At 42.1% G+C, this 23,840-nt stretch overlaps 1 protein-coding gene across 6 annotated transcripts in view; it reads right to left on the bottom strand.

Moving 5' to 3' along the window:
* Nucleotides 1–23,840, bottom strand: part of LOC110535556 (zinc finger protein 438) — a 117,365-nt gene that overhangs the window by 73,431 nt on the left and 20,094 nt on the right. Inside the window, exon 1 of one of the 6 annotated variants that reach the window (XM_036935285.1) lies at nt 6,845–6,909. The exons of the other annotated variants lie outside the window; for them this stretch is intronic. The gene's annotated coding sequence lies outside the window, so the exon portion shown is untranslated. Of the gene's footprint in view, nt 1–6,844; nt 6,910–23,840 lie in introns of those variants that run through there. 6 annotated transcript variants of the gene reach the window in all.

The raw sequence follows: 23,840 nt of genomic DNA, 5'->3' as shown, positions 1-23,840 counted from the left end.
GATTTGGTCACACCAATTTTATTATATATTTTTTTCAATAATTGATAATGACTCCAATAATGTGCCTACATTATATACAGAACCAGGCTAATAATGACTAGCCATCTTTTAAATTAGAATGCTCTTGTGTTCTTACGTTTATTTGGATAGATTTACTCTAACAGCAAAGAGACTTAAAATGTATTTATTGCCGTTTACAAAGTGCCATGTGTTCTCTTCTGCTAAATCCTCCAGAGAAGTTGAGGGAAAAAAATGATACTTTATACAATGATACTCCCAACCCCCCCGTGATTTCTCCCAGTTTTTTTCTGTTTTTTTGCATTTTGTTTTTCGAAAAACAACATTGGATATTCTAAGTCCACAACCATGCTTAAACAACATCAGGTGACAATTTTTGAGAAATTTGATTTATTTTGTGTAGTTACCCTTTAATTCAGGTGCACATCAGCCAGACTGTTGTGTTTGGCTAGCCGTGTTTCTGTAGCCATAGGAGGCGCAAGAGTTTCTAATATTCACCATAAAAATGCACTGTTATAATAAGTAATTCCATGCATCATCACATTTACAAAATTATGTAAAATAGCCTACTATTCATAATGTGATGAGTAGATTGGATAGTCATAATTTAGGCTAATAATATAAACAATCACTGTTGGCAAAAAAGACCCTTCACTGCATGGCTGTGAGTGTAGTTGCATAGATTGGGCCAAGGCTATAGCTCATTCAGAAAGCATTCAGACCAAAAAGTTCAATCTTGGTTTCATCAGACCAGAGAATCTTGTTTCTCATGGTCTGAGTCCTTCAGGTGCCTTTTGACTAAATCTAAGCAGGCTGTCATGTGCCTTTACTGAGGAGTGGATTCCGTCTGGCCCCTCCACCATAAAGACCTGATTGGTGGAGTGCTGCAGAGATGGTTGTCCTTCTGAAAGGTTCTCCCATCTCCACAGAGGAACTGTGGAGCTCTGCCAGAGTGACCATTGTGTTCTTGGTAACCTCCTTGACCAAGGCCCTTCTGCCCCGAATGCTCAGTTTGGCTGGGCGGCCAGCTCTAGGAAGAGTATTGGTGGTTCCAAACTTCTTCCATTTAAGAATGATAGAGGCCGACACAATCCTGTCTCGGAGTTCTACGGACAATTCCTTCAACCTCATGGCTTGGTTTTTGCTCTTACATGCACTTTCAACTGTGGGACCTTATATAGACAGGTGTGTGCCTTTCCAAATCATGTCCAGTCAATTAAATTTACCAAAGGTAAACGCCAATCAATATGTAGAAACATATCAAGGATGATACATCAGTGTCTCCTGACCCCTCCCGTCTCAGCCTCCAGTATTTATGCTGCAGTAGTTTATGTGTCGGGGGCTAGGGTCAGTTTGTTATATCTGGAGTACTTCTCCTGTCCTATTCGGTGTCCTGTGTGAATTTAAGTGTGCTCGCCCTAATTCTCTTTCTCTCTCTCGGAAGACCATGCCTCAGGACTACCTGACATGATGACTCCTTGCTGTCCCCAGTCCACCTGGCCGTGCTGCTGCTCCAGTTTCAACTGTTCTGCCTTATTATTATTCGGACCATGCTGGTCATTTATGAACATTTGAACATCTTGGCCATGTTCTGTTATAATCTCCACCCGGCACAGCCAGAAGAGGACTGGCCACGCCACATAGCCTGGTTCCTCTCTAGGTTTCTTCCTAGGTTTTGGCCTTTCTAGGGAGTTTTTCCTAGCCACCATGCTTCTACACCTGCATTGCTTGCTGTTTGGGGTTTTAGGCTGGGTTTCTGTACAGCACTTTGAGATATCAGCTGATGTACGAAGGACTATATAAATACATTTGATTTGATTTGATGATCGATGGAACCAGGATGCACCTGAGGTCATTTTGAGTCTCATAGCAAAGTGTCTGAATACTTACGTAAATAAGGTATGTTCTTGTATTTTTAATACATTTGCAAAAATTGCTAAAAACCTGTTTTTGCTTCGTCATTATGGTGTCTAGATTGGGATATGGCCGATGTTCTCTACTGGTACCAACAAGATAGGCTTGCAATACTGTTCAATCAATTAAGATTACAATTTGTATAACTATAAAATAAAGATGAGTCTATTAGTCTGTCTTCTCTTTACAGCAATAGCCATTTGCTTTCTAAACTCCACTTTTCACCGACAGTCGCAACGCAACAATCTGTGGTATTTGCAACGAGCTGCCCAAATAGCAGGCCCTTCCGACTGTAGGCAATGTAATGTGATTTTTAAAAATCCACAACTTATTTTTTTACATTTTAAATAAGCTAATCATCCTCCGTGGCCAAATCATGCTTTCTGGTGTAGTAGCCTATTTTGAATGATTTTATTTATCCCTGTATAGACAGGAGTAGGCTAATTAGGTTACATAATCTTTCCAAGATTAGTTTATGGACACGCCCCCATGGTCTGTAGTGTACTTGTGATGGAGTTATCAAAACAAATGGCCACTGGATTGATGCAAATCATAATGATTCTGCCAGGTACAGGTACCTGTGAATTTCCATTTCCATCGACGGTACAGCTATACAAAGTGGTAGACATTTGGCCCTACGTACACTGCACACACACAGATGGGGGCATTCCCGTGCCGTTGTTTCCTCCTCAGAAAGTTGGTATATTTTTGGTCAATTGCACATTACTCTTTGAATGAATCATGATAATAAAAACAGCTAATTGTGAAACTAACGTGACCAGGTAAAAACATTTTTTTTAAAAGTGTGTCGCACTGCCAAGTCAAATGGTTGCAAATGCGACACTTTTGGTCGCAGTATCGAACTCTGCACTTGTACAAATACGGAATCCAATGGAGCATCTCTAATTGGACAATATCAGGTAATATATGTTTCCAAACACTTCCTCCCTACTGAACACCACCCTGCTTGTAGTACTTAAGTCCATCACCATGGGCAGAGGGGTGAAGAAGACACTCAAGACAGTAAATTATTTGAAAGACTTTCAAGTACCGCAGTGTTGCGGCCGCCAGTATTTAGCCAGACTATAATTGGCTCCAGTCAAAGCACTCAGCTCAAGCTGTGACAGATAGCCTGCCCGGGGCATGAATAACTTACAGCCTCATAAATAACTAGATCACTACTAATATCATTAAAGTACCCCCTGGTTGGCACAGCCACTCCTAATTCCTCCACACAGCTATGGCCTGCCTGCCTCCCTACCTGTCGCTCCCCATAACAAACGCGCTAAAATCACATCAATATTTTGACATTTCATTCAGCTCACTCTCCAGGCCGATGCAATTTTTTTAATTAGTTGAATAGAAAATTGGCAGGAGAGGCAGGATTGGGGTTTCGAGGCTGCCTGGGTCTCTATTGCCACAGGTAACCTTCTTTTGAGGGACTTAGCACAGAGAATTGATTGCTTGCAAGAGCAGACTCATCATCTCGGCTAATTTTCTGTGCGAAGCAGGCAGAGCAGGGGAGAAAAAAAAGAGACCTATTTATAATCGGTGGAGGAGAGAAGGAACAGGAGAGGGGGATTAGTCTGTCATTAGGATGAGGAGCGGAGGAGAGTAGAAAACATTGGGGTTTAAAAAGCTGACAAACACAGTTTACTCTCTCCCTCCCTCCCTCCCTCCCTCGGCCGCAAGCACGCCTCTTCTTGACATCCCCAAAGTACCACAGAGTACAGAATGAGGGGAGGTGGAGAAACCAGGTATGATACTGTATGTATCACATAATGGCCTATTGTAAAAATACGGCGAGGAATGTTTCCCAACCACGTGACCTGATCAGGAAAAACTCAGTCCTATTACCACATTTTCCACCCACCTGGCTCAGGCAGCGGTTCTCATGGCCAGTGATTTGAATGCAGGGTAACTGAAATCCGTTTTACCAAATTTTTACCAGCATGTCACCTGTGCAACTAAAGGAGACAACTCTAGATCACCTTTACTCCACACACAGAAACGCATACAAGGCTCTCCCTTGCCTTCCCTTTGGCAAATCTGACCATAACTATTTTCCTGATTCCGGTTTACAAGCAAAAAATCTAAACTGGAAGTACCAGTGAATACGGAAGTGGGCCGATGCAGCGGATGCTAAATTACAGGACTACTTTGCTAGAACAGACTGAAATATATGTTCCAGATTCATCCAATAACATTCAGGAGTTTACCACGTCAGTCACCGGCTTCATTAAAAAAAAGTGCATCGACGGCATTTTCCCCACAGTGACCGTACGTACATATCCCAACCAGAAGCCATGGATTACAAGCAACATCCGTACAGAGCTAAAGGACAGAGCTGCAGCTTTCAAGGAGCGGGTCATTAATCCAGACGATTAAAAGAGATCCCGCTACAACCTCCCATGAGCCATCAAACAGGCAAAGCGTCAATATAGGACTAAGATCGAGTACTACTACTCTGACACTCATTGGATGTTGCAGGGCTTGCAAACTATCAGAGATTACAAAAGATAAACCTAGCAGCGAGCTGCCCAGTGACGTGAGTCTACCAGACGAGCAAAATGCTTTTATGTTCGCTTCGAAACAAGTAACACTGAACCATGCATGAGAGCACCAGCTGTGTGATCTCACTCTCCGTAGCTTATGTGAGGAAGACCTATAAAACAGGCTAACATTCACAAGGCCACAAGGATTAGCAGGACGTGTACACAGAGCATGTGCTGACCAGCTGGCAAGTGTCTTCACTGACATGTTCAACCTCTATTGATCCAGTCAGTGTTTCAAGCAGACCACCATAGTCCTTCTGATCAGGAACACCAAGGTAACATGCCTAAATTACTATCGCACAGTAGCACTTACATCTGTAGCCATGAAATGCTCACAGCACCATCATCCCAGACACCATGGACCCCACTACAATTCGCATAACTACCCAACAGATCCACAGATGACTCAATATCTATTGCACTCCACACTGCCCTCTCCCATCTGGACTAGAGGAACACCTACATGAGAATGCTGTTCATTGACTACAGCTCAGCGTTCAACACCATAGTGCCCTCCAAGCTCATCACTTAGCTCAGGACCCTGGGACTGAACACCTCCCTCTGCAACAGGATCCTGGACTTCTTGACTGGCCACCCCTAGGTGGCGACGGTAGGCAACAACACATCCGCCACACTGACCCTCAACACGTGAGACTGTCAGGGGTGCGTTCTTAGTCCCCTCCTGTACTCCCTTTTCACCCACAACTGTGTGGCTGTGCACGACTTCAAACATCAAGTTTGCTGCTGACACAACGGTGGTAGGCCTGATGACCGACGACGATGAGACAGCCTATTGGAAGGAGGTCAGTGACCTTGCAGTGTGGTGCCACAAAAAGTACTTAAAATACAAAAATTGGGTAGGAATCAACATGGTAGGGATAAAAACACAGCAAACAGAGGCCATAGAAGGCAAAGTATGTGGGTATGTGTGGGTGTATTGTGATAGAAGGTGGGGTGTGTGTTTTTGTGTTAAGTGAGTGAAAAAGGAAAATGGTTACATGGGCTCTGGCATTTGCGTGTCTAAGAGCTAGAGTTGTGACCGAGAGAGCTTTCAATTTTGTGCAGATACAGGATATACATTTTAAAATAAATAATTAATAATTAAAAAATAAAGAAGTAATATTTATAATCTATAGTCTTAACATGATGGAGCGGTCCCCAACCCTGTACACTACACTAGACACCCACCTGAGCCACATACACGCTAAGGAGAAATCCTTATGTTGTATAGGACTACTGCAAGTGGCTTAAATGCAACCAAGACAGAAAGATAAACGCGGTCAGAGACCCACTAAAGCAGCACTACCCACTCAAAAGTCTGAGTCTGCCTGGCAGGGCTGGTCCAACAAAGTCAAAGCCCCCAGATGGGTGAGCATAATATACAAGGAATTTCTGAAAGCTGCTAATGAGAACCTTGATGATTTTGTGGCAGTGGCAGTGCTGGCAACACTAGCTGCAGTAACCCATGGGGAGGGTCACGCTCGGTCAATCATAGAGGGGGAAAATGTTTGTGGCCCTGGTGGCACAAAATATTAAAAATATTTGACTACACAGAGATGCTTGGGAAAATGGTCAGAACGGGGGAGCCCTGTGTGTGCGTTTCAGGGTAGGGGGTGTATCTGAGCGCCATCAGCTAAAACTTGACATTGGTTAATCAAATCTCCTCAATCTTGCATGCCTTCTCAAACAGCTATAACTGCATATAAATTCGCACATCAAGTCTTCTCTTGAGTTGGGCTCGGGATAGAACAACTGTTGAACATCTGAGCTTGTGGTAATTGTGGGTTGTGTGTGTGTGTGTGTGTGTGTGTGTGTGTGTGTGTGTGTGTGTGTGTGTGTGTGTGTGTATCCCACATCTGTTGCTATGGGGAAATGAAATTAGGGACAATACAGGATGAATTACAATAATTGGTTTGCCAAAATAATGATTGCTTTCCATAAATGTAATTTTTGTAATGCCAATCCTGGTCATAGGTAACAATCATTCAAATGAACTGCCAACATTATTACACATATTATTCATTAAATGTGGAAATAAATTAAGATATGCAAGATTTTTCAACATACAGTACCAGTCAAACATTTGGACACAAATTATTCAATTTGGACACAAATCATTCAAGGGTTTTTCTTTCTTTTTACTATTTGTAGAATAGTTGTAGAATATTCTACATTGTAGAATAATAGTGAAGATATCAAAACTATGAAATAACACATACGGAATCATGTTAGTAACCAGTGTTTAACAAATCAAAATATATTTTAGATTCTAGATTCTTCAAACTAGCCACCCTTTGCCTTGATGACAGCTTTGCACACTCTTGGCATCCTCTCAACCAGCTTCACGAGGTAGTCACCTGGAATGCTTTTCCAACAGTCTTGAAGGAGTTCCCACATATGCGGAGCACTTGTTGGCTGCTTTTCCTTAACTCTGCGGTCCAACTCATCCCAAACCATCTCAATTGGGTTGAGGTCTGGTGACTGTGGCCAGGTCATCTGATGCAGCACTCCATCACTCTCCTTCTTGGTCAAATAGCCCTTACACAGCCTGGAGGTGTGTGGGTAATTGTCCTGTTGAAAAACAAAGCATTGTGGGACTAAGTGCAAACCAGATGGGATGGCATATCGCTGCAGAATACTGTGGTAGCCATGCTGGTAAAGTGTGCCTCGAATTCAAAATAATGCACTGACAGTGTCACCAGCAAAGCACCCCACACCATCACACATCCTCCTCCATGCTTCGCGTTGGGAACCAAACATGCGGTGATCATCCGTTCACCTACTCTGCGTCTCACAAAGACACGGTAGTTGGAACCAAAAATCGAAAAAAGTATTTAGTCAGCCACCAATTGTGCAAGTTCTCCCACTTAAAAAGATGAGGCATGTAATTTTCATCATAGGTACACTTCAACTATGACAGACAAAATGAGGGAAGAAAATCCAGAAAATCACATTGTAGGATTTATGAATTTATTTGCAAATTATGGTGGAAAATAAGTATTTGGTCAATAACAAAAAGTTTCTCAATACTTTGTTATATACCCTTTGTTGGCAATGACAGAGGTCAAACATTTTCTGTAAGTCTTCACAAGGTTTTCGCACACCGTTGCTGGTATGTTGGCCCATTCCTCCATGCAGATCTCCTCTAGAGCAGTGATGTTTTGGGTCTGTTGCTGGGCAACACGGACTTTCAACTCCCTCCAAAGATTTCTATGGGGTTGAGATCTAGAGACTGGCTAGGCCACTCCCGGACCTTGAAATGCTTCTTACGAAGTCACTCCTTCATTGCCCGGGCGGTGTGTTTGGGATCATTGTCATGCTGAAAGACCCAGCCACGTTTCATCTTCAATGCCCTTGCTGATGGAAGGAGGTTTTCACTCAAAATCTCACGATACATGGCCCCATTCATTCTTTCCTTTACATGGATCAGTCGTCCTGGTCCCTTTGCAGAAAAACAGCCCCAAAGCATGATGTTTCCACCCCCATGCTTCACAGTAGGTATGGTGTTCTTTGGATGCAACTCAGCATTCTTTGTCCTTCAAACACGACAAGTTGAGTTTTTACCAAAAACTTCTATTTTGGTTTCATCTGACCTTATGACATTCTCCCAATATTCTTCTGGATCATCCAAATGCTCTCTAGCAAACTTCAGACAGGCCTGGACATGTACTGGCTTAAGCAGGGGGACACGTCTGGCACTGCAGGATTTGAGTCCCTGGCGGCGTAGTGTGTTACTGATGGTAGGCTGTTACTTTGGTCCCAGCTCTCTGCAGGTCATTCACTAGGTCCCCCCGTGTGGTTCTGGGATTTTTGCTCACCGTTCCTGTGATCATTTTGACCCCACGGGGTGAGATCTTGCGTGGAGCCCCAGATCGAGGGAGATTATCAGTGGTCTTGTATGTCTTCCATTTCCTAATAATTGCTCCCACAGTTGATTTCTTCAAACCAAACTGCTTACCTATTGCAGATTCAGTCTTCCCAGCCTGGTGTAGATCTACAATTTTGTTTCTGGTGTCCTTTGACAGCTCTTTGGTCTTGGCCATAGTGGAGTTTGGAGTGTGACTGTTTGAGGTTGTGGACAGGTGTCTTTTATACTGATAACAAGTTCAAACAGGTGCCATTAATACAGGTAACGAGTGGAGGACAGAGGAGCCTCTTAAAGAAGAAGTTACAGGTCCGTGAGAGCCAGAAATCTTGCTTGTTTGTAGGTGACCAAATACTTATTTTCCACCATAATTTGCAAATAAATTCATTAAAAATCCTACAATGTGATTTTCTGGATTTTTTTTCCATTTTGTCTGTCATAGTTGAAGTGTACCTATGATGAAAATTACAGGGCTCTCATCTTTTTAAGTGGGAGAACTTGCACAATTGGTGGCTGACTAAATACTTTTTTGCCCCACTGTAAGTGTCTGCTCTACTCAAAATTACAACCCACTCTTTGCAGCATTATCACAAAAATGGAAGAGGCAAGTGGAAGGGGAGAATGTAAGTAAAATAAGTATACCAGTTTCATTTAAGGACCCCCAAAAAATGATGACAGCTGTGCCATATAGATTGCAAAATAGTTGGGAAGAGATTTTCGATGTACCGATTCTATGGCACATGGTTTATGAACTGATAAACAAAACAAGATTCAAAACTTAGAGGTTTTCAATTTTAATTATTATACAAAATTCTTGCAACCAATAGAATGTTACATATATTGGGGATACAAGCATCCCAGCTCCTCTGATTTTACTGCGAAGAGAAAGAAACATTAGATAATTTGTTTTGGTACTGTTCAAATGTAGCTTGTTTTTGGTCGCAAGTACAGGAATGGCTGAAGGTTGGAGTCATTAAAACTAGTTTTTCAACCACTCCACAAATGTCTTGTTAACAAACTATAGGGTTTTAGAAAGTTGGTAAGGACATCTAATTTGTGCATGACACAAGTCATTTTTCCAACAATAGTTTACAGCCATTTGACTTATAATTCACTGTATCACAATTCCAGTGGGTCAGAAGTTTACATACCCTAAGTTGAATGTGCCTTTAAACAGCTTGGAAAATTCCAGAAAATTATGTCATGGCTTTAGAAGCTTCTGATAGACAAATTTACATTATTTGAGTCAACTGGAGGTGTATCTGTGGATGTATTTCAAGGCCTACCTTCAAACTCAGTGCCTCTTTGCTTGACATCATGGGAAAATCTAAAGAAATCAGCTAAGACCTCAGGAAGAAAAATTGCAGACCTCCACAAGTCTGGTTCATCCTTGGGAGCAATTTCCAAACGCCTGAAGGTACCATGTTCATCTGCACAAACAATAGTACGCAAGTATAAACACCATGGGACCATGCAGCCGTCATACCGCTCAGGAAGGAGACGCGTTCCGTCTCCTAGAGATGAACGTACGTTGGTGCGAAAAGTACAAATCAATCCCAGAACAACAGCAAAGGTCCTTGTGAAGATGAAGGAAACAGGTACAAAAGTATCTATATCCACATTAAAACGAGTCCTATATCGACATAAACTGAAAGGCCGCTCAGCAAGGAAGCCAATGCTCCAAAACTGCCATAAAAAAGCCAGACTACGGTTTGCAACTGCACAAGGGGACGAAGATCATACTTTTTGGAGAAATGTCCTCTGGTCTGTTGAAACAAAAATAGAACTGTTTGGCCATAATGACCATCGTTATGTTTGGAGGAAAAAGGGGGAGGCTTGCAAGCTGAAGAACACCATCCCAACCGTGAAGCACAGGGGTAGCAGCATCATGTTGCGGGGGTGCTTTGCTGCAGGAGGGGGTGCTTTGCTGCAGGAGGGACTGGTGCACTTCACAAAATAGATGGCATCATGAGCCAGAAAATTAGGTGGATATTGAAGCAACATCTCAAGACATCAGTTAAAGTTAAAGCTTGGTCGCAAATGGGTCTTCCAAATGGACAATGACCCCAAGCATCCTTCCAAAGTTGAGGCAAAATGGCTTAAGGACAACAAAGTCAAGGTATTGGAGTGCCCATCACAAAGCCCTGACCTCAATCCTATAGAAAATGTGTGGGCAGAACTGAAAAAGCGTGTGCGAGCAAGGAGGCCTACAAATATGACTCAGTTACACCAGCTCTGTCAGGAGGAATGGGCCAAAATTCACCCAACTTATTGTGGGAAGCTTGTGGAAGGCTACCCGAAACGTTTGACCCAAGTTCAACAATTTAAAGGCAATGCTACCAAATACTAATTGAGTGTATGTAAACTTCTGACCCACTGGGAATGTGATGAAAGAAATCAAAGCTGAAATAAATCACTCTCTACACTATTATTCTGACATTTCACATTCTTAAAATAAAGTGGTGATCCTAACTGACCTAAGACAGGGAATTTTTACTAGGATTAAATGTCAGAAATTGTGAAAAACTGAGTTTAAATGTATTTGGCTAAGGTGTATGTAAACTTCTGACTTCAACTGTATAAGCTGGAAGTAGAAGCCTAAGAGTTGTTAGCCATTAGTTTACTCGGGGAGGGGTGGTAGGGTTAGGGAAAATACATTTTTTTAAATATAAAAAAAAATTTTAAAAAAAATGGGGGATTGGAAATGATACAGAAAATTATATTGATGGAAGCCACAATATGAAATATTAAAGCAGACCTACCCCCTACAAAAAAATGACAACCTCCTCTTCCTCAACGTTAGCAAGACAAAGGAGCTGATCGTGGACTACCAGAAACGGAGGACCGAGCACGCCCCCATCCACATCAACAGGGCTGTAGTGGAATGGGTTGGAGTGTTTCAAGTTACTCGATGTCCACATCACTAAGGAATTAACATGGTTCACACACACCAACACAATCGTGAAGGCATAACAATGCCTCTTCCCGCTCAGGAGGCTGAAAAGATTTTGCATGGGCCCTTAGATCCTCAATCTTTTTTTTACAGCTGCACCATTGAGAGCATCTTGACTGGCTGCCTCACCGCTTGGTATGGCAACTGCTTGGCATCCGACCGCAAGGCGCTCCAGAGGGTAGTGTGTACGGCCCAGTACAATCACTGGGGCCGAGCTCCCTGAAATCCAGTACCACTACAGCAGGCTGTGTCAGAGGAAGGCCCTAAAAGTTGTCAAAGACTCCTGCCACCCAAGTCATAGACTGTTCTCTCTGCTACCACATGGTAAGCGGTACCAACGCACCAACTCTGGAACCAATAGGACCCTGAACAGCTTCTATCCCCAAGCCATAAGACTGCTACTGTAAATAGTCAACCAAATAGGTACCCGGACTATCTGCATTGGCCCTTTTTGCACCAACTCTTTTGAATCATCACATACGCTGCTGCTACTGTTTATTATCTATCCGGTTGCCTAGTCATTCTACCCGATACCCATACGTACATGTCTACCTCAATTACCTAGTAACCCAGCACATAGACTAGGTACTGGTACCCTGTATATACAGCCAAGTTATCGTTACTCTGTGTATTTATGCCTTATGTTATTATTTTTCAATCTCTCTCTCTCTGCATTGTCGTAAAGTAAGCCTTTCACTGTTAGTTTACACCGGTTGTTTACGAAGCATTTGACAAAAAGTTTTATTTCATTTTAGGTGTCTAATAGTAATGGAAATGTCCATGGAAAGGCCTGGGAGGCCGCAGGTTTCCCCAGAGTTCCTGTGAGAGAACAACCAGGAAGGAAAGCCTCTTTCCTGGGGCTTTAGAAGGCTCAAGGCAGGGCCGCTCAGAATTCTCCCTATCCGCTCTTCCTACCACAACTCCTCACCCCCTGACCCTGACGATCATGTGTCCGCAGCTTCACCAGGGCGAGAGCGGGGACAGGAACCACACAGGAAACAGAGCTGTAACCCAACACACGGGGGGGGGGGGGGGGGGGGGGGACCTGGAGCGGTAAGTAGACTTTACAACCAGAACCAGCACACCACCACATTGTATGTCGGCAACAAGCTCAGCAAGCAATGGTAGGACAGCCCCATACTGCCTGGCCTGGCATCAGTCCTAATGGAGCCCACGTGGTGCAGCTATCCGTTGGATAGGAGATGCTTCCTGTGTGAAAGCTGTGATAGAGCTTTGTGGGTTAGTGCTGCTGGCAGGTGTTGGTACAGTTACAGTGTGTTTCACTGGACTGGTCTGTTGAAGTATACCTATAGTCTGTAGTGCTGAGCGATAATGCTTTTAGAGGTTGGTTTGGTTTCGGTTCTATAAAAGGATCACCATTTTCGGTTTTGATCATTTGTTTCAACATGAATGATTAGAGCTTTTTTATGGAAACTCCAAAGCCAAAAATAGTGAACATTCAATTGCCAGGTCAACATAGAAAAATTGGAAATTACAATGAAATAATAAAATATTTCAGTTGGGTATATTACTTAGTTAACTTTGAGGGGGGGGGGGGGGCAAAAAAGACAACAAAAATGTGTCATAAGGAATAATGTTTTGAAGTGTCTGTCCTATATCTAGGAGATAGAAGAAAGCTCAGGTAATATTTTTGCTTTTCTGGACACATATTTAACCCCTTATTTTTTATTTGGCACAAAATTACCTCCATACTTCCATTTATTTGTATGGGTTACCTTCAAAACAAGTCCCGTCACACTTGTGGGGTCGTAGATCAAAACGGAGAACACCATCAGGTTCGAGAGACTCCCATTTCCAGTGTGGTCATATTCGTTTGTAGCGCAAACAGTTCGGACACTACAGATGTTTTCGTGAGAAGACGGGATGTCTAATGGTCTGATAACACCACTGTAGCTCGGTCATCGTCCACCGCAGGTGCGGAAGGCCGACATAGGCAGATGCGGTGGATTGAGATGCAGATCTCTCTTAAACTGATGGGTTTTGATGGGATTTTTTTTACAATGTTACTTATACTGAACAAAAATATAAAACAATTTCAAAGAATTTACTGAGTTAGTTTATAGAAGGAAATAAGTCAATTTAAATTCATTAATTAATTAGGCCCTAATCTATGGATTTCACATGACTCGGAATACAGATACGCATCTGTTGGTCACAGACACCTTACAAAAAAGGCAAAGGCAACGCCGATACTGATTATTGGAGGACCAAAAAGAGCCGATACCGATTAATCGGACGATTTTTTAAAATGTATTTGTAATAATGACAATTGCAACAATACTGAAAGAACACTTATTTTAACTGAATATAATACATCAATAAAAATCAATTTAGCCTCAAATATTGAAACATGTTCAATTTGGTTTAAATAATGCAAAAACAAAAGTGTTGAAGATAATAAAAGTGCAATATGTGCCATGTAAAAAAGCTAACGTTTAAGTTCCTTGCTCAGAACATGAGAACATATGAAAGTTGGTGGTTCCTTTTAACATGAGACTTCAATTGTAGGTTGTAGGTAATATAGTATTTATAGGACTCTCTCTCTCTATACCATTTGTATTTCATATACCTTTGACTATTGGATGTTCTTTTGGCACTTTAGTATTGCCAGTGTAACAGTATAGCTTCCATCCCTCTCCTCGCCCCTACCTGGGCTCAAACCAGGAACACATCGACAACAGCCACCCTTGAAGCAGCGTTACCCATTGCTCCACAAAAGCCGCGGCCCTTGCAGGGCAAGGGGAACAACCACTCCAAGTCTCAGAGCGAGTGACGTTTGACCCGCTAACTAGCTAGCCATATCACATCGGTTACACCAGCCTAATCTCGGGACTTGAGAGACTTGAAGTCATAAACAGCGCTGTGCTTGCGAAGAGCTGCTGGCAAAACGCACGAAAGAGCTGTTTAAATGAATGCTTACGAGCCTGCTGTTGCCTACCATTGCAACAGCACCATAATTTGCAAATAAATTCATTAAAAATCCTACAAATGTGATTTTCTGGATTTTTTTTCTCATTTTGTCTGTCATAGTTGAAGTGTACCTATGATGAAAATTACAGGCCTCTCTCATCTTTTTAAGTGGGTGAACTTGCACAATTGGTGGCTGACTAAATACTTTTTTGCCCAACTGTATATATATTTTTTGAAATCAGCCAAATCGGTGTCCAAAAATACCGAAATCCGATTGAAAACTTGAAATCGGTCCTAATTAAAATTGGCCATTCCGATTAAAATCGGTCGACCTCTAGTACTTTATTGATATTTTTGTTTAGTGTAGTTGGTAAATAACCAAATAAAAAAGTTAAACTTCAGTTAATCGCTCAGCACTAGTATCAAGATAACAATCACAATCAGCTGATTTTTTGTTGCTCCCGGACACCCACTGCAAGGTCACAACTGGTGACTTTTTTTAAAAGGATATACTACTCCAAAATGACTGAAAACGGAATTATGTTGACACCATCTGAAATATAACGTCACTGCACTGTAGGGATATATGATAAGGAGTAAGCGGTGGCTGTATGCTCGTGGCTCTCGCTGCTCGCTCTGCTACAAATATTCTTTGTAACTAGTCACTCTGATCTTAAAGCGATAGTGTGACATTTTCTCAATTAAGCCCCCTTTCTACTTACCCAGATTCAGATGAACTAATAGATACAATTTGTATCTGCATACAGTTTGAAGGAAGTTGAAGGTAGTTTCGCCAGCCATTGCTAATTCTTTGCGCTAACCATAGCTAGCATTTGCGCTAAGGCTAGTTTGCAACTTCCTTCAAACTGGACGGAGAGACATAAAATGGTATCCATGAGTTTCTGACTCTGGGTAAGTAGAAAAAGGGATTAATTGCCAAACTCTTAGACTATCCTTTTAAAACCACGTCTCGGCAGAAATATATTTTTGTAAATGTTTTTTTTGAGTGGCGGCGACACGGGTGCCGTTGACATGTGAATAAATGGGAAACACTGGACAACAACGTTGGGACGTATGTAAAGTAGGAGTTTTGCAGCTAGACTCAGATCCAAGATGGAAGATGGGCTAAAGACCACCATAATTTGCCTCATGTTTGCAGAGCCCTGAGATCACGGTTGAATTTGGGAACTTAACTTCAGGGTAGCAGTCAGTGTTCTGGCTTCTGCAATCATTTGTTTGCTGCTCTGGGAGCCTGGAAATGATTAGGCCTCATGGACAATTAGCTGGAGCATCACTGGGCTAAATATAGGGCTTTCTTGGCAGGTCTGATCCTGGGTCAGGTCCATGACAAGAAGTTCCTCCTGTTGTTTATCTAGTCTGGGCTTGATATTATTTTATACAAATCACTAGACGTTCCATTCAGTCGGGCAAGACAACGTGAACACAGCCCAAACATGTCCGTCGGTCCGTCTACCAGGTGTCGAGAGAGAGAGACAGACGGACCGGTGTGGGTAAAAAATGTGGTGGGAGAAAGAAAAAAAGAAACGTGGGAATGAGACTGCAGGACATTTTGGGATGCAGAATTGTTTTTGTTTGGCAAACAGTAACTGTCTCAAATTGCAGAGAAGGAATCTCAGCTTGTAAATTCTCAAGGATGATATGATTTTTAGTTCCATAATTTGCAAATAAATTCATTAAAAATCCTACAATGTGATTTTCTGGATTTTTATTTCTCATTTTGTCTGTCATAGTTGAAGTGTACCTATGATGAAAATTACAGGCCTCTCATCTTTTTAAGTGGGAGAACTTGCACAATTGGTGTCTGACTAAATACTTTTTTGCCCCACTGTAATTTGCTGGGGGTTTTTTTGTTGTATTTTATGAAGAACAATAAAATGCATAAAAAATTAAAAACGTATTTTAAAAAAAATTGCTCAGAAAACTCAGTGGGCAAAACCAAATTTGGCCCGCGGGCAGGCAGTTGGGGAACCCTGGGTTACTGTATCAGACACAGTGTAGGCTACAAGTGAAATTTGGCATTGCTTGTTTCCACTAAAATGTAAGGGTTGCATACATACAGAAAGTTTTTTTTATTTGTATATCTTAGCCAATTCAACAAACATGGTTCAGGAAACATGCTTTCCCATGGCGTGGTGCTCAGGAATTCATGCAAAAAGAGAGAATGCTTTCCCAACACTCCCACCCCCTACCAAAATATATATTTTTTAAACTGAAGAGATTTTATCCTTAAAAAACAGGAGGTTCGCCCACTTGTTCACCTGGGATAACTCTTGGCCGGTGCAGGCTAACTAGAAGGTTATAGAAGCCTGGGAATGTTTAACATCAAGAAGGCAATCAGAACATAGCAAGAGCACTGGGAATACCGCAGGAAACATGGAGAGTAACCCTTTCCTGTCTGCCAGAGGAAAGAACGGAAAACCAGGAGGAAGACTATTGGGAATTTGACTTATTCCTGATCCAAACTAATGTGAGTGAAAGCATTGTCTGCATTTATAGGTACGAATTGTAGAGAGAAAAACTTTAAGCACTTTAAGTTAGACTTATACATTAAACAGACCTCTACCTACATCAGAGGATGTCTTAACATTTGCAGATGCCTTTTTTATTTGTTTATGTGTACTTAACAAAAATATAAAAAACGCAACACGCAACATTTTCAAGTATTTTACTGAGTTACAGTTCATATAAGAAAATCAGTCAATTGAAATACATGTACTAGATCCTACTCTATGGGTTTCACATGTCTGGGAATACAGATATGCATCTGTTGGTCACAGATACCTTAAAAAAGGCACAACAATGGCACATGAATGAGACTCAGGATCTCTTCGCAGTATCTCTGCGCATTCAAATTGCCATTGATAAAATGCAATTGTGTTCATTGTCCGTAGCGTATGCCTGCCCATACCATAACCCCACTGCCACAATGTGGCAGGGCGAGCAAACCGATCGCCCACACAACACCATACATGTGGTCTACAGTTGTGAGGCCGATTGGACGTACTGCCAAATTCTTTAAAAACAACGGAGGCGGCTTATGGTAGATATTAAAAAGTATTAGAAATTAACATTAAATTCTCTGGCCACAGCTCTGGTGGACATTCCTGCAGTCAGCATGCCAATTGCACACCCCCTCAAACCTTGAGACATCTGCAGCATTGTGTTGTGTAACAAAAATGCAAATTTTAGAGGGGCCATTTATTGCCCCAAGCACAAGGGGCACCCGTGTAATGACAATGCTGTTTAATCAGCTTCTTGATAATCCATCCACCTGACAGGTGTGGCATATCTTGGCAAAGGAGAAATGCTCACTAACAGGGATGTAAACAAATTTGTGTGTATGGAACATTTCTGGGCTCTTTTATTTCAGCTCATGAAACATGGTACCAACACTTCACATGTTGCGTTTATATTTTTCTTCAGGATACATAAAGCGTTTCAGGAAACAGAGGTTTTCTTTGTAACCCAGGCAGAGAATTTATTTTTTATTTTTTTTATTTTACCTTTATTTAACCAGGCAAGTCAGTTAAGAACAAATTCTTATTTTCAATGACGGCCTGGGAACAGTGGGTTAACTGCCTGTTCAGGGGCAGAACGACAGATTTGTACCTTGTCAGCTCGGGGGTTTGAACTCGCAACCTTCCGGTTACTAGTCCAACGCTCTAACCACTAGGCTACCCTGCCGCCCTGAACACTTATCACCAGTAACGCTTGTTTTAAGTAGCCGTATGCTATGGAAGTCACGTGACTGTGCTTAAGGGGGAGCCTACAGTGTGCGACAGACAACAGAATCATATATAGAAATTGGTGGTCACCATGATGAATGCTCCAGTCTAGATGATTTCAACAGACTTCAAAATAAAGACAAATGAACTATAGGATAAAGTTGAACTATGAGAAGGTCAAACCACTCACTAACTGTGATGTCAAATATGAAACAGCCTAACTGAGTGTGCATGGCACATTTCTAAGCAAAACACACTGGATGCTCCAAAAAAGAAGCCAGAAAGTATTTACTTTGTAAGGGAGCATTTACGGTTTCCGTCAATAGTATAGACTAAATATGACGAATTCTGCTTGCTACGCCAGAACAAATATGTTGCAGGTTTTCTAAATCGCATTGCGTTAGACAACATCACAACAAAGATGATTTGCATCATCACCTTTTGCATCATTGATGCCATCGTGCCAAACACATAGCGTTGCATAGACTTAGTTTACATTTATATTTTTTGTTCAGTACATATTGAAAGTGTGTCCTTGGAGTGACATCATTTATTGAAATAAATGCAGTCGAAATATGTATGGCGAATGGATAATGAACAGTCATTCAGAGTGCATAGAGGGGATTTTTTACTTGGCGTAACGTTGCGCTCTTCAACAGATGTCCCGGGTGACGCAGGAAAAGGCAGAATATAAGAAGAGAAAATGTGATTGTTACGGTTTAATTCTGCCCCCTTTCATGAATGGAGCCGGGATTTCCTTTTGAAGGTTGATTTGAATATAGACAATTTGGGGCTTTTGCTCTCTGTCTCTGCAAAGATTACAATCTTAATTACTTTCTTAATTAGCTGTGATTCTCAGGGAATGCGTGAGTCATGTCGCTTTTACACAATCTCAGGACATTGAAAATGTAGCCTAGTTCTACATCCTCACACTGTTTATCAAGTCTGTCTTTTGCTGACATTTGGAGGAAAAAGCCCACCTTCAGCACATACAAGCTCTGTAATAATAGCCCATCTCTAATTACAGTGGGTAGAAACCTGAACTGATCAGCTTTTACTTGTTCAGTATTGCAGACTTATACGACGGTCACATTCCCTGGATTTACGTTGACCGTTTTCTGATGAAAAAGGGCCGGCTTGTGGCAGAGAGAGGCAGACAACATCCTTCCTGTATGATGCTCCCTAGTGGCGCGGTGGTCTAAGGCACTGCATCTTAATGCTAAAGGCATCACTACAGACCCTGGTTAGATTCCAGGCTGTATCACAACCGGCCGTGATTGGGAGTCTCATAGGGCAGCACACAATTGGCCCAGCGTGTTCCGGGTTTGGCCGTCATTGTAAATTAGAATTTGTTCTTTAACTGACTTGGCTAGTTAAATCAAGTTTAAATAATATAAATGTAAAAATTCTCAGGAAAGTTTGTGATAAATATGGTTCCTCCGTGAAGCTTCTCACCTGGCGGATCAATGAAACATTTAGCTAATCAAGAGGAAAGCGGCCGTAGGAAGAATAAGGATAGACGTAAGAGACCATGGAGCAATCGGTGTTAAGTAAATCCAAATGGTTTATTATTCATTGGATAAATGGACCAGATGGATAGGTTGAGTTACCTTTCTCAGGCCATCACAACGTTACATGTCTCAGTAAATTGACCATGTCTGTTGGTCACAGACTAGCAGCATACACCATAGCATGAGAGAGGTGTTTATTACCTTCATTCCCTTTTCTAATAAAAACCTGCCCAAGAGGTGTGTCACGCTTGGTCACATGGACTGCTATGGTGAGAGCTAGCAACAACTGGAAAGACTGAGAAAGACGAGAGCAAGAGAATGAGAAGGAGGAGTAAGAGGGGATTTCCACATTACACGATCATTCGCATAGCCACCCTAGCCACTTCATGTGGGTGCTAGCAAGCAGGCTAGGTCGTGCTAGTGTCAACAGCCAATCCAGTAGCGTCTGGAAGTTATAATGAGCTTCAATTGGTCAAAAGTGTCACGATATCACTGAGTATTTGCATAAAGTTCAGCTTTCCCCTACTTTGGTCCTGCCCTGTTCATGCTCCCTCGCCCATGCTCGCATAAGCCCCCCCCGCCCACTTCACTTCCCTCCATTGAAAATGAAACGGGGCTCCGTTGTTTCATTGCCCCCAACATGTTATGTGGAAATGCATTGTGAGAGAGAGCGATAGAGAGCAAGGTAAGGTCCAGCTGAGCCAGCTGCATGCTATTACTCCATTCTCCCTCCGCAGGAAATGAGCAATCATTTAACACTGACAGGTACATGCTGAGCCTCGCCATCTCTGCTCTAAAACATACCAAATAATGTATTCCAGCAGTTTAACATTAACCCTAAGGCTCGCTGTACCTTTTTCAAGGTTGGTCTCATACCCTTACAGTGTGTGTGTGTGCATGTATGTGTGTGTGTGCGCGCACACGCACGCTACAAGGGTCTGTTGCCTCTAAGACAGGAAAAACACAACAGACAAAAACTCCTAAAACATCTGAATCACTTTTCTGGTCATGAAAAGCAGTAATTTAGAGGTCTCGTGTGAGCTGTAGAAGGCTTAGCGTGTCCAACTTGAACTGGGGTGTAGCTGAAAGCCTGCCTTAATGCACTGCCAGGTCTCTCACTCTTAAGGAGGGAGAGGCTAAGCCATCATTCCAGGTACTGGATCTGAGGGACTATTCAGTCGCTCTCTCCACAGTGCTGGGTGAATGAGTCGAATCGCAACCAGGGAGTGATCATACTTCATCACAACAAGAGGCCAAGGGCCTCACATAAAAAATATTGCGTAGAAACTAATCTAAAATCCTACTTACAAATGGAATTTTAGAATGGTCGTATGTGTCCATAGAAAAAGTATGATTTATCAAAAAAATCCTACGAGCATCATACGCAAACTGAAAAGGAGATAACCATTGGTAAATAACAATTGTTCTCCGCCTCAGTGCTCATGCATGACCGTAACCATATATGGTCAGAATGATTCCTTTAACCCGTTGGGAATATACAATGCCGTACCATGAAATACAACTGCGCATTCAAAGAAAGCAAAGAAAATGTTGAAATTCCAAAGCTGAAATAGAGGCAGTGGTGTAAACTAAAAATACCCCAAAAAAACTACTTTAGTATTTTAAAAAGTATCTGTACTTTACTATTTATATTTTTGCCAACTTATACTTCACTACATTCCTAAAGAAAATAATGTGCTTCTTACATTTTCCATGACACCCAAAAGTACTCGTTACATTTTGACAGGAAAATGGTCCAATTCACACACATATCAAGAGAACATCCCCGGTCATCCCTACTGCCTCCTATCTGCCGGACTCACTAAACACAAACACTTCATTTGTAAATTATGTCTGAGTGTTGGCGCATGCCCATGGCCGTCAATAATAATAAAAAACTGAATAATTGTGCCGTCTGGTTTGCTTAAAATAAGGAAGTTTAAATTATTTATACTTTTACTTTTGATACTTAAGTACATTTCAGCAATTCCATTTACTTTTGATACTTAGGTATATTTAAACCCAAATACTTAGACCTTTACTCAAGTAGTATTTTACTCAAGTATGACAATTGAGTACTTTTTCCACCACTGAATAGAGGTACTAGTGTCAGAGATTGAGTACAACCCCAAAAAATATTTGGCTCGATCAGTTGTGGCGTGACCAGTAAAAATAAAACACATAACTACAAAGAGGACCAATTCAATCAAGTTGCTTTAGCAACAGGAATTATACTTCAAACAAGTAGACAACACTCATCAATAGGCCATCCTTTCTCAACAGCTCCCTCCTGTAAGAGTATAGGCCAACAGTGCTGTTCTGCAGAATGACGGAATCATTACGTTCCACCTGGCCACCGAATTCATCAGCGTCTTTTGCGCATCACCTGCACAGAAAGAGTGGAAGCCTTTTCTGTTCACATCATTTAAATTGTTTTGTGATGTGATTTTATGGAGATGTGGGTGCCGTCTATTGCTCCGTTTGTATTTGAGAAACCATTGATGGCATCCTGGCAAAGAAATACGTCTCGACTTCAACCTGTTGTGGGGATGGTGTATGGAAATTGTATGTGTTACTGTTTGTTTTGCTGATGATTGCATCAAAAACATTGGCTTATCGAGGGCTGAGAGATGACGGTCAACGAGCTCCTGCTGAAAAAAGTGCCTGTTGCCAAATACCTGAGGGTGGATAGCATTTGGATGTGCACCGGAATGGCATTTGTTCGCCTTTTTAAACAGGGTATTTCTTAAATCCTCGCAAAAATCCTATAAAGTTGGTTTTTGGAAACGATAGCTGAAGAGCAAATCTGTACTTTCTGCAGAAAATGTCCCCCACCAGTCTCTAAAAACATGCTCTCTGCAAAATGCAGCGTTGGCCAAAGCTTTAAACAGAGCAAGATCAGGCATCTCTCCGTCTAGTTCCCATTACCTCAGTCTTTTATAGTATGTCAACAATGGTTTCACTTTCACACGTACCTCTCATTTAACAAATTACTGTACTGATGTGGTCAAATTATAAAGCATGTCAAGTTACAGTATGTTGAATTCACAATGGAAATAAGATGAAATCAAAAAATGATTTAATTATTACTCTCACAATTTCAACATATCATTTCCCCGTTCTATGCTTGACAAGCAGTTCCCTTATTCCACCACTTGGCACTGTACTACTCATGGCCATGGCTGTACGTACATTTACGTGCACTCTCAAGCAAACGTTCATACTGATATTTCAAACTTGTATCTATTAAACTGTCCGCTTCATTCCTAGTGACATTAACAGCCTGATTTCAAAACATCAGCGGAACGATGCACCGCAATCAGAAAGACTTTCTGGAATAAGATCACAGAAACCGAAGATCTCCGTTCTGCCTATGATTTCTAAGATATGAGAGAGAGAACAATCTTCCTGCTGTCTAATTGAACTCTTCAGGGCAAAAAGACGCCCTGGATCTAGGTTGTCCTAAATATTCCAAACCCCATCTATAATTCTACATGACAAAAATCACATAAAAAACATCTCTCCTGTGCAAATAATGCTGCTGTGCCATACATTATGACACACGAATGCACGCACACACTGCACAGGGGAGGGAGGACAGAGTGGAAGGCAACGAAACAGGCTGCAATAAACAAGAGAGTCTGTCTGCAGCCCTGTTGTTTTGTCTGTGACAGAACCAACAACCCCTCAGGCACAGGACCCGTCTCTTGCTCCCTTGCTACTAGACAATTATTCCCAAGCACAGATGTCTAATTACTATAAAAACAACTATAGAGATGAGGAATGAACAGATCACCGCCCCGAGCCCTCCGCCTCCCCGACGACATGGCTTCCCTTCTCAATTACACTGGATTACCTTCGATAGGCTGGCTGACCTGTATCATCAGATAATGCTAAAGCTACTGTGTCTTGTGATGCTGTTGGCTCAACTTGGCTGTTGACATAATGAATATAGTCTGGGGAACCCGACCCTAGGTAACTGCCTACCTAGGGAAACTATTATGCATAGGCATTTGTCGACTAGAATTAAGGAATGGAGGAACGGAACGGCCCAGGTCTAGTCTGACCTGGAAGTCTTGTTAGGAACACACACGATCCCACACACTACAATATCTCAGACAGCTTCTCAGATATTTGGTTTCATTCAGCATCCATTTAGTCAATAAAGATCAGCCAGTGAAAATCCTACAGCATCATGCATTGACCAAGAAGCCTCTGTCCAGACCGACCACTCACCAATCCCTTCCCAGTTCCCCCCCCCCCCCCCCCCCCCCCCCCCCCCCCCACTCCCCTGCATCTATGGCCTACATCACTCACTTTTATGGGAGTAGGGTGGTGTAAGGTTTA

Source organism: Oncorhynchus mykiss, chromosome 11 (assembly GCF_013265735.2).
Source record: "Oncorhynchus mykiss isolate Arlee chromosome 11, USDA_OmykA_1.1, whole genome shotgun sequence".
NCBI classification, from domain to species: Eukaryota; Metazoa; Chordata; class Actinopteri; order Salmoniformes; family Salmonidae; genus Oncorhynchus; species Oncorhynchus mykiss.
This window is presented reverse-complemented; position numbering and strand designations above follow the sequence as displayed.